Source organism: Lactuca virosa, chromosome 8, assembly GCF_052849685.1.
Source record: "Lactuca virosa cultivar CGN04683 chromosome 8, Lactuca_virosa_CGN04683_v6, whole genome shotgun sequence".
NCBI lineage: Eukaryota > Viridiplantae > Streptophyta > Magnoliopsida > Asterales > Asteraceae > Lactuca > Lactuca virosa.
This window is the reverse complement of record NC_136433.1, coordinates 284495690-284508272: the sequence shown is the minus strand read 5'-3', so window position 1 is coordinate 284508272 and position 12583 is coordinate 284495690.

Below are 12583 nucleotides of genomic sequence, written 5' to 3'. Positions count from 1 at the left end.
TTGTGAAAACAAGTTAGATCTTACCAAACTCGAAATATTTACCATATTTGGTGATGTTTGTAAACTAAACCATCTTATTTGACATACTATGTGGTGAAAAGGATTAAACATGTTAAAAATGGGTGATAACTAACCAAAATCACATAAAGGGCCATTTTTGACAACACAAACAAAAAGTAAGGTTCTTTTGTAACTCACGGTTTTGAGAGGACCAAAAGAGTCATTTGTAAAGCAAAATAGATCTTTATGATATTCATGGTCTTAAAGGGGGGCCAAAAGTGCAAATTTTCACAAATGGGCTTCTATATGGGCCTTCATGGTTTTAATGTGCCAATTTTCACAAAAGATGGGTCTTGATTATGCAACTCCCGACTATTAGGGGTCAAAAAGGATTATTTTTCTAAACATGGTTAGTTGCAATAATTGAGACCCTACAAGGACTAAAAATGTAAACATTTTCATAATTTGGCCATGTTTGGACGTCTCATGGCTTTGGGCCAAAAATATGTACTTTTGGACTTTTATGGGCTTAAATGTCATTTTCAACAAAGTCGTGCCAAAAATGTAAATTTTTGATAAGAGGGACTAAAAATATGATATTATTAAAATTGGGCCAAAAAGATGAAATTATCTATAATTGGGCTGAAAATGCACATTTTTTCAAAGATCAAGCCAAAAATGATATTTTTGACAGAAGCAAGTTAAAAATGTTATTATTACAAAAAGTGGGCCTTTGATGCCATTTTGGTGAATAATTGAATTAAAACAAGCAATAATGTGACAAATGGGCTAATTTTGCCAATCTTATGTTATAGGGCCTTAGTGACCCATTTATATGCTTGATAGGTCATGAATACTCTTCACATGTTTATTGGGCCTTGTTGACCCATCTACATGCTCGACGGACCTTGGATACTCCTTGCGTGCTATTTGGGCCTATAAATATCATACACGTGAAATGGGCCTTAGTTGTCCTTTTACATGTATTTTGGGCCCATGTTATATAATCACATTCCCTTTGATCCTAGAAATGATGTACATGTTTAGTGGGCATTAGCCGTTCACTTACATGGTCATTGGGCCTGGAATGTGCTTTATATGTTTCTCTTCACATAAATTCGATTAAGGATCTAGTGAGACGTGTCGGTACACCTAATGAGTGTACGATCGTAGCCTGTAGTTATAACCATAGTCTCTTGGAGTTAGAGCGGGAGTTCGTGTATAGATATATACGGGGTTGACACCCCACACCTGAGCTGTTCGCTACGGTTAAACTAAACTAGTCTAGGGTGACGAAAACCTTATTCTATTCCGTCGGCGTCCAACAAAGCCATGACAGGCGAAATTGTCATTATCTAGTATGGTTATAACGACACACTTAGAGGAATTAACATTATAAAATTTATGGGAGACATACTCGGGAATATACTCGCGTCGGTACTCAACCTCGGGGGTTGGTATACCAACATTCTCGTTTACAGACAACATAGGGTTGTCTGGGGGCATTCTCTTTATATTCTCCTTACATTCTCTTTACATTCTCTTCATTCTCTTTTAGCATTCTATTAAACAATAACACACATGCATTAATACAAGATCGGACACAAACATACTAAACTATTTTAAGAAAATATAAGATTTTCTTGTGATTACAAACTTATACAAATAATTTTCTCAAACATGCTTATGAACTCACCAACCTTTTTATGTTGACCTTTTTAAATTAACTTGCATTCTCAGGAAACCGTTGAAGCACGTTGGGCAGAACAAACTAATGGATATTCTGTTATATTTTTGTTCCATCATACTTTAACTATTTTGGCATGTAATATTCAATCACAATACTTGATGTAACCAATGTATGTTGTTATATTACATGCGTGATGGTGATGATGTTATGTTTCAATTATATACTATGTGATGATACTACAAGGATGAAGTCACACCAAGCCCCCGGACGTTTCCGCCGTCTGGTTCGGGGGTGTGACAGTGATCGAAAGAAGTTGTATAGCTATGAGAATATCGGGCCAATGGTTGTTTATGGAGAAATGCATGACTTTGAGAAAGTTCCGAAGAAAAGCTACGCAACAGAAAATTCCGATTTGAATCAGTTGGACTTTCCAATCAACAAGATGATGTTCATTACTCGGTATCAAATTGTTGATAAGTTTAAAGATAAAGAGGAGTTCAAATGATTAAAGCTTCGATTTCATGTTGTCATTGGTAAAGAACAAGAAGAAGTCTGGTCACTTGTTAAAATAGTTCGAGTTCTGAGTATTTCCAAAGATGTTTTATTCGAGGGAGTATTACAGAATTTTCACTATCATGTGGTCAGAGAAAACAACAAGACATTTGACTTTTCGATTGCTGATTTTCCAATCATGAATCTAAACGACTTGATCAAAGTTGTGAAGATTCTTAATGGTATTGAGGAAACGAAACTCGGGGGTACAAGCAAGGATGAGTATTTGATGGGTCTTGCACACATCAAGCTATTCATCGACAACTATTATGAATGCTTAGCATTAACTGATGTTGAATTGGCTTTCGAAATGGGAAAAGAAATTAAAGTGCCTCAATCATTGTTGAAGAGTAAAGCTGATTTAAAGCCTTATGTTGATGGAGAGATCTACTTGAAGCCACTTGGGACAATGTTCATTGGAAAAAGCAAGAAGGGAAAGAAAGTGAAGTGTTTGTTCCAAGTTTGTGATGTGCAATGGTATACTACAGCTCATTATATGAACTTGCTTGTTCGTATGAATAATTGCAAAAAGAATAATGATGGAGATAAGGCAGAGCTGAGAAAGTGATGAATTGGTATACTGAAGTTCAAAGAACCATGCACCAAGCTATCCAGATGTTCATGACCTGATTCGTCACTTCTCACAAAGGGGGAGAATGTAGATGTCAGATATTGTTGTGGGGTGTCGAAGGACATGGATAGTTTCGATAGGTTGTTATTTTATTATAAGGGCGCTTTATGTGTCAAAGTTTTCTATGTTCGGTCCCTTTTATTTTTTTGTGTGCTTTAATGTTCTTTATAAATAAGGATGTGTACTAGAGATAGATAAGAACTTTCGTGATTTTGTCTAAATACTCTCTGTACTTCTGAAAGCATAATTGAGCCAAACAAACTTTATTTAGATCTCGTGTTCAACATTCTTACTTTATTCTGATCTCATAATTCATACTCGATTTCATTACAACTACAGTTAAGAAAATTTCATTTCTTAGCGCTCTTGACCCTCTGCTTTCCAGGTTTATTTTTCTACTCAAAGCGTCTGCTACTGCATTCGCTTTACCAGGGTGGTAAAGTATCTTGTAGTCATAATCCTTGAGTAACTCTAGCCAGCATCTTTGTCTCATATTTAACTCATTTTAATCAAAGTGATACGAGAGACTCTTGTGATCGGTGAAAAGCATACACTTCGTTACACAAAGATAATGTCTCCATATCATTATCTCAAAAACTACTACTATTAACTCCATATCATGAGTGGGGTAGTTTTGTTCATGTGCTTTCAGTTGTCTGGATGCATCAGAATGTAACCTAACCCATTTCTAGATGCATCACTATGAACTGCGAAGTCTTCAACTCCGTCGGATAAAGCAAGGATTGGTGCTTCACACAATCTCTTCTTTAATTTATCGAAAGCTTCTTCATGTTTCTCACTCCATCTATAGGTATTTCCTTTGTGGGGAAAAGCTGTCAAGGGAGCAGCTATTGAAGAAAAGCCATGTATAAACCTTATGTAATATCCAGCTAATCCCCAAAAGCTATGACTCTCAGTGGGACTTTTGTGTCCTTCCCACTTCATTACTGCTTTGATAGTTTTTGGTCAACCATTATTCCTTCTTGATTAACCACATGTCCCAAGAATTGCACCTCTCAGAACCAAAAATCACATTTAGTGAACTTTTCATATAACTTCTCTTTCTTTAGAACTTCTAACACGCCGTGTAAGTGCTTGCCATGCTTCTGTTGGTTCTTCGAGTAAATTAGAATGTCCTCGATGAAAATCATTTCAGATCTATCTATGAAAGATTTACAAACCGTATTCATCAGATCCATACACTGGAGCATTGGTTAGACCGAACAACATAACCGAAAACTCGTAGTGTCCATATCTCGTTCTGAAAGCTGTATTCTCGACATCTTTCTCTCTCAACTTCAACTAGTGATATCCTGATGTAAGATTAATCTTTGAAAAGTAGCTTGCACCTTGCAGTTGATCAAACAGGTCATCAATCTTTGGCAATGGATATTTATTCTTTACAGTCGCTTTATTCTTCTCTTTGTATGTAACGACCCAAAAATCAAGGGTAAAAAATTCATTTTTATTATAGTCAAACACAAATATCATTTAATCCAAACATTCGAAAAACGTTGCTAATTAAACTGGGCCCATAATCCCAAAATCACATGTTATGGAAAACACGGTTGTGTGCGTTGCGATCAAACTGGGCCCTTCCTTTCCAAACTAATTATACTTGCAACCATAAACAAAACTGTAAGCACTAAGCTTAGTGAGCTCCCCAGAGCATACCCCACATAATCCACATAATCCACATAACCGCATAAACCATATCAATCATATAAGCCATGCATATGAACATATAGGGATGCCTTGGGCTTCCCCAGGGTCTTACTCCAGGATGCCGTGGGCTCTCCCAAGGTCTTATACTTATGTGTCATGGGCTCCGCCCATGGTATTTACGTGGAATGCCATGGGCTCCCCCACATGGTCTGATATCGAAGTGCCATGGGCTCCCCCATGATCTTTACTTGGAATGCCATGGGCTCCCCCACATGGTCTAATATCCAAGTGACATGGGCTCCCCTGGGGTCTTCCATGCAAGTATCACAAAGACAACTAGCATACCACATAACACATAATAAACTAGCATACCACATATCACATAATGGATAGCGTATCACATAACACATAATCAAATAGTATACCACATATCACATAATGGCTAACATACCACATAACACATAATGGGCCGGCCTTGGTGCCTTTGACCCAATGGTATGGTGAGGAGACTCACCTCGCACTGCTGAAGTCCCGCGGATAAAACTACAGCTGCTGGTTGACAGATTCCCGAACTGTCAACATCAAAACAACACCCAATTATTATTGGGTTCCAATACATAACCATAAGTCTATGCTTGGGGTAAAAAGACTACTTTACCCCCAACTTAGCTTGATCCCAGCCCAAGGCCCAAACACAAACTCTGAAGGACCAAAAGCCAAACAATGAACCAAGGCCCAACATATGGCCTAATTTTTCAAATTGGGCCCAAACCTCTACATGGTCTTACCTTAAGGCCCAACTATTTACTCTAGTCCAAATACTTGGCATTCCGATGGTTCAATATCTCAAAATCATCAAGGCCTAATTATAGCCCACCTATGGCCCAATTTTCTAAATTGGGCCCAAGCCTTTGCAATGGGCCTCATCCTAAAGCCCAATAATTTCCTTAGTCCATAAACCTGTTCCCAATTGGCCCACGAAGGCCCACAATGTCACACCCCCAAACCTGAACGGCGGAAACGTTTGGAGGCGGAGGACGTCGTGTGCAATATCATAACAATTGAATAGTAAGGAAAGTAAACACAACGATCATATACATAATTAAAAAGTTACTTCAAAGTAAGCGTTACATGTTTCCAAAAGTCAATTACAATATGATGTTCAAAAGTTTTGTTTAACGTCTTAGCGTCAAATCTTCAAAAGCTGTTGCTAACCTGTTTTTACTGATTTCCTAAGAATAAAAGTTATTTGAGAAAAAGTGTCAACATTTAAGTTGGTGAGTTCATAAGCATTTGTATGAATAAATATATGTCATTCATTGAGATGAAATCACGTTTGTTTCTAGAAAATCCGATATTTTCTATAAAATGAATTGTTATTCGTTTGTTTATAAAATGAAAGTGTTTATCCCGGAAAATCCTATATTTTCCATAAAGCTGATTTGTAAACTGTTTATTTGTAAAATAGTCGTATCTATCCCGAAAAATCCTATATTTTCCGTAAAACTGAACTGTAGTCTTATATTGTCCAAGACCGAAAGTATAAGTATAAATGCTTACTTAATTTAATAACATGTAGTTTTATTCGTAAATAAAACCGTTTGAAGAGCTGGGTATTGACGTAAAATAAGCATACCATCGATTTCACGTAGAAATAACGTATTGTCATTTATCATGTGAGTTTTCATAACTGTGCTATTAATGAATTGCTTGCCTCGACGTTCTTCAGGCGTCGAAATGATATGATGTTTGTCACCCATAACCTGCCAGTCGTGTTGTAGCTAACAGCTAGGGTGCAGGATCATCAGTCCCGTATAGATCTATACACAAGTATCATGTTCTACAGGAGGAGACTCTGGTTATAAAATAAGACTTCCATGTATACCTTTTGTAGGTACGATGAAGACGAATGACTCACAAATTTCCAACGAGATACGTGTTTTGTTAATGAAAGTATTCATACATGAAATTGTTACTCGTTTCGTTATGTTTATAATATATAAAAATAATCGTATTTTTATATAATCGTTTCTTTGCCCTGAAAGGGTAAAATGATGTGAATGATTCTCAAACTATACCTAATAAAGTTTAAAAGATATTATTCCATTGGAAATGATAATTGTTTCGTTTGAACGTGTTTTGCATGTAACTGTTTGTAAATTTGGTAATAACGTTGTTCCACATGTTTTATATTTCTACGTAAAGATATTTTAACGTAATAAAATATAAAACAATAATTTGTATATCAACACAAGTTTCTTGTGTTTTACCGTATTCCCCCCTCCCCCCTTAAAACATAGAAAAAGTTATGAAAATGTAGGGGTATGAACTCACCTTGAGTGTGATAACGGTTTTGTTAACGGGATAGAAACGGTGAACTTCGATTCAGATCACGTAATGATAGTCGTATCCTAATGTTTAAACACATAATAATGTGTGAATAAGGTGGTCAAATAACACAATGTTTCATAAAACACTAAACATATGAAAATAACTTACAATAGTATCCTAAGGATGGAGCTTCAAATATGTTCTAGGGAGGTTTGATCTTTGCTTCTTGAGAAAGGATGGAATATGATTGCTATTTAAGAGAGAATTGAAGATGTTTTCTATTTATAGGTTGTAAGAATGAGAATTGAACCTAAGTTGTGACTTATATATGATGGAAGGGATAAGAGGTTGAGTTGACGTTTGCATTGGTAAATGTAATTATCATCTAGGGAAGCTGAATTAGGATAATATATTAGATATTTAGGACTGTTTTCGGATGAGATGTTGAGAAATGAATTGGTTTACGGATGAACATATATATTAAAGGGGTTTCTATTAACTCCAAGTAATGAGTTTTCGCCCCTTAAGGTCCACAAGAAAGAGGGTTTACGTTTCATAATGGGCCCTTAAAAGAGTTTTCGCCCCTAAAGTCAAAAGGGAAAGGAGTTTTCGGATTTAAGGTCAATGTGAAAAGGGTTTTCGGAATTGGGTCTTCTAGAAGGGGTGTTTACTAATTTAGCATTCTAGAATGGGGCGTTTTCGGATTTGGTCAACAAAAACACCAACTTGGAACATTTCCAAACCGTAAACCCTATATTCATTTAATTACTTTGGGCGAAAACACATATATGAGGTTTATTTATGTTTTAAACCCTTAGTCTTTCAACTTATGTTTATTTATAACACCATAATTTAGCTTAAGTTTAAATAAGCATGCACTCTTGGCATTTAAAGTTCCTATAACAAAAAGTTAGGTTGTGAATTTACTTGTACATAGTTGTAGTCTAGACTTTTATTAATTCAAAATAACGGGTTGTTACACACAATAACTTAGTCCAAGAAGTGGCCCAACAAGAACCCAACCCTAATTAGGGTTTTTCACATAAAATTACGATTAGGGTTAAGTGTTCTTACTTAACCCATTGAGGACTTAATCCATTAAGTCCATCGCCCACTAGGTAAATCATATGGTGTGGTTGGGCGTACTTCATAATTTAATTCTAATGGCCCAAAATACGGGTCCCGATAATTCCAAACTAACATATCCAAAATTAGGGTTTTCTAAACCCTAATTAGGGTATCCAAACTGATCGCGTGCCAATTAGTCCTATGGTTAGGTTTTTAGGTCAATTAGGGCTTCATTAGGCCGGACACCACCTACTGCCACCTCGGGCGGTGGTGGTCAACGGCGGCTCATGACGGCAGCCACCACCTCGTGGTGGTGTTGTTGGTTATGATTCTAGACAAAATCGATCAAAAGCATCCCAAATAATAGTCTAATTAAACATAAGTGCACACAACCACCCAAGGTGGTGGCTGGTGGCAGCAAAATGGCGACATGAGGTGGCAGCCACCACCTCATGGTGGTGGTGACGAATTTCCTTGATTATTCCGGCCACAAAATATGATTATACAACATAATATCCAAATGAAACACACACACACACACACACACGCTCAGCCACCCTTGTGGTGGCAGGTGGTGTTCAGAGGTGATAGCCACCACTTCACGGTGGAGGTGATTACTTTTCTTGTGATGTTCGACCAAGCAAAAGAGACACACGCTATGCACACTAGCAGCAGAAGTACACACACACATGTATTTTCCCGGAATACGTACACAACCACCCACCTGGTGACGTACGACGACGACAACGACCTGAACGGCGGCACAACAGCGCTAGCGGCGGCGGACGATAGCTCGTGGAACAGCCGCTGGAGCGGTGTTGGCAATGCAATAGTAGGAGAAAGGTGGTGGAGAGCTGAACCGGAATACAAACGACGACAACCTTGGCGTCCGACGACGACTTTGTCTCCAATGGGAGCGGTGCAACGGTGGCTGCATCCCTGGTCGTTCACGAACCACGCACCAACTCTTCTTGCTCCGCCTTTGATCTTCAGTGGGTCTCCTGGCTTCTCGCTACGTTCTCGATAGTAGGATGGTCACTGTGGTTGGCTTTAGTGGTTGAAGATGGATGCTCCGGTGTTCTTTGGCAGCGACAAGGTGTGGCGGCTGGATGAAGTGGAGGCATAAGGTGGCGGCTGGAAGAACTCATTAGGGTTAGGGTTATGGGACAAGGGTGACGGGTTATATGCCCGTTCATATGAAATCTTTTCTCATAAATACACTTTCAGCCCCTCCATGTTAATTCTTTTCAACGTAAGTACATATTTTACCATTCAACCCTCAGCATTCGAAAATCCCTTCATTTTAAGTCCAATATATTACCAAACACCCCCTGAATTTTGAAATTCTTTACAAAATAAATCCCGAAATTGCACTTTAACCCCCGAAAATCCAAATCATATCATTTGGCTACCCGAAACCAACACCCCGCTAAATATTATGGATTTTAGGGCTACTATAAAATAATATAAAACACAAATTTACATCTTGGGGTTCAGGGTTTATTATTTAATTACTCAATTTCAAATGGAATGTTACATTGTAATCTATGCACATCCTCATGCTTACATCCTTCTTCTTCATGAATAACATTGCAACTCTCTAGGGTGAAGAACTAGGTCTTATAAAACCTTTGTTTAACAACTCCTGAAGTTGCATACATCATTGCTAGTCGGTGTGATGCTTTCGCTATCGGTGTTGTTCCTAGTAACAAGTTTATCCGAAACTCTACTTTTCTATCAGGAGTCAATCTAGGAAGATCCTCCGGAAAGACTTCTGGAAAGTCACACACTACTAGTATTCTTTACATCTCCTTCTTCTCCCTCTTCACATCGATCATGAGCGCTAGGTTTGATGTACATCCTTTAGCTAAACAATTTCTGGCTTTTATCATTGAGATCATTCCAGAGTTTACTTAGAATCTGTCCTCTTACACCATAAATGGTTCTCTTCCATGAGGGTTCACTCTCACCATTTTCTTCCTACATAGTATCTCGTCGTCATTCGTACTAAGCGAAACCATTCTGAATACTATGTCGAATACGTTTAACTCAATGGGAAATAATTTCTCATGAAAATTATTCCTGTTCGAGTCAATGACGATGTTCTTCATGTGTTCGCTAACAGGTACAAAATTGCCACTAGCAACTTCTACTACTAGAGCACTATCTAGTCTATCTACAAGAAATGCTAGTGTTCTACCAAATTTATGCAAAATAAAGGAGTAATTAGCTCTAGAATCAAAGAATATATTGGTAAGCAATTCATTTACTTGGAAAGTACCTGAAGCAACATCTGCTTCCTCGTTTGCTGCTTCCAGATTTATCTTGAATGCTCTCGCCTTTTGCTTCAGTGTCACATTTGGCTTTTCAGCCTCCTTCTTCTTCAGAGATCCTTCAGAATATGTCTATCCTATCCATAGCTGTAGCACACTCTCTTGTTGAATGTGCACTCATTGGAATAGTGACCGGTCATCCCGCATTTGAAACAAGTCGCTTCATCGCAACATCTTCTAGAGTGATTCTTCTTGCACTTCTCACACCACTACTTCACCACTTCCCCCAACCTTCTTGTAGTTATGGCCACCCTTTAAAAATCTGATCTTCTTGTTGGGTCTTGAAGATCCGTCAAACTTCCTCTTTTCTCTTGAATTGGCTCTCTCAAGGTCATTTTCTCTGATTTAGGTCTCAACATTCTTAGCTACCCAAATGACCGCTTTCAACGTAGTTTCCAGCTTCATCGTTGGACCAAAATCCGCCGATATTCCACTAGCAAACTTGTTGATCTTGGAGATTTCAGTGGGAACCAATTAACGAACTAGCTACATCTTCTCTGTAAATCTTTCAGCATACTTAATGACACTCATCTTGACCTTCTTTAGGTTATGGAATTCAATTTTAATCTCCAGAAGATCCTGCTCAGAACGGTACTGCATTTTCACTTGCACCAAAAGTCTTCCCAAGACATCTTACTAGCTTCTCCCTTGGGCATGGTATCTGCTAGCAACTTCCACCAGCTTAATACCCCAGTCTTCAACTGTCTGACTGCTAGAACAGTCTTTTGTTTGTTGCTACAATCGTAACTTTCAAATACCATCTCCATCTCGGACATCCAATTCATGACTTCCACCAGTAGTGGGGTCCAGAATGACTCGGTAACTTGGATGCGATGAAGTCCTTGTACTTGCATCTACATCCATTGTTTCCTTCATTTGGTTGGTTTCTTCTAACCACTCTTGGCTCATCTTGGCTAACTGTCCGACTGTAGTTTCCCTCCTTATACTATTATTCGTTCAATTCAGGCTGTACAACATGTGCAATGGGTTCATTTCTATTATCACGTAACATTTGTCTCATTTCCACCCTTTGTAAGACCATCATAGCCCGAATCATTTCTTGGACTCCTGCCATCATGACAGGTTTACCTACTGACACCACTTCAGGTGCTCGCTTGATCACACGAGGCTCGGGCTGCTAACTTCCATTAATGTTTCCTCGTCCACTCTGAGTTCTCACTATGTCGATCTATACACCAAAGCAAGCGTTCAGTATACCATAACGAGAATTGAGATAAGGAAGCTTTTAGACGCATAATTCTCATAATCTCTCCGAAAAGTGATATACCAGTTCTAATAACATAATTGCATGTCAAGAATCCTGAACACATTAAATTTCCAAATCTAGGTCGACAATAGACCTTAGATGTAATCAATTAATAGCAATATAGGTAGGCAACCTAAGGCATGCTATAACATAAATTATTTAGCACATAACAGATAAATTTGGAATCTTATCCTAAAGTATTCTTGTTCTAGTGTCAATTTAGATAAACTACGTACAACATAATAGACACACATCTCACGATCATCATTAACATTCTAAGTTTAAGTCTATAAATCCTCAAATATTCCTAGTTCGCTTAAATTAATGCTCTGATAGCAAATGTGACATCCCCATTTTCACGGCCAATTTAAAACTTTTTGTTTATGCTTTTTTTATTCAGAGTATAAAAGTTAATGCAGAATTTGTTCCCAAAACATAATATATTTCTTGAATAAACATTTTTCATTTATATATAAAACCTTGAGATGTCATCGTTAATACAGATACATAAGTATAAACATTATCTTACAAGCATTATAACATTTATTTATACTAAAGGCCTACAAAGATAACCTAGAAATATTTTGCGACTTCAAGAGTATACTTAATAAAACTAAGAGACTCTATGTCACATCAGAACACCAATCATATTTTCCAAGGTATTTAAGTATACTTAGAATAAAGTCAAATATAGAGATGATATTATTCACATAATTCACACAAATTAACTTTAGTCAGACCCATTAATATAGTCTCTCCTTTAAGCTAAGCATGAATGGTCACACTTGAGCTATAATACTTAGTTATTCAAGAAATGGGAATTTATTTGGATTTACTGTTTGGATCTTGGAACATTGTGACAACAACTATTATATACTATTTTGATATATTGGGATATGATCATCACATTAATACTTGTTGTGTTCTATATTAACATGTTTAATCTATGAATAATATTATTATTCTAAATGTTCATAATTGGTTATAATTGTGGGAACAATTATGAAGTAAGACTAATATGAATTGGATTGGTTGACTCTCATTAG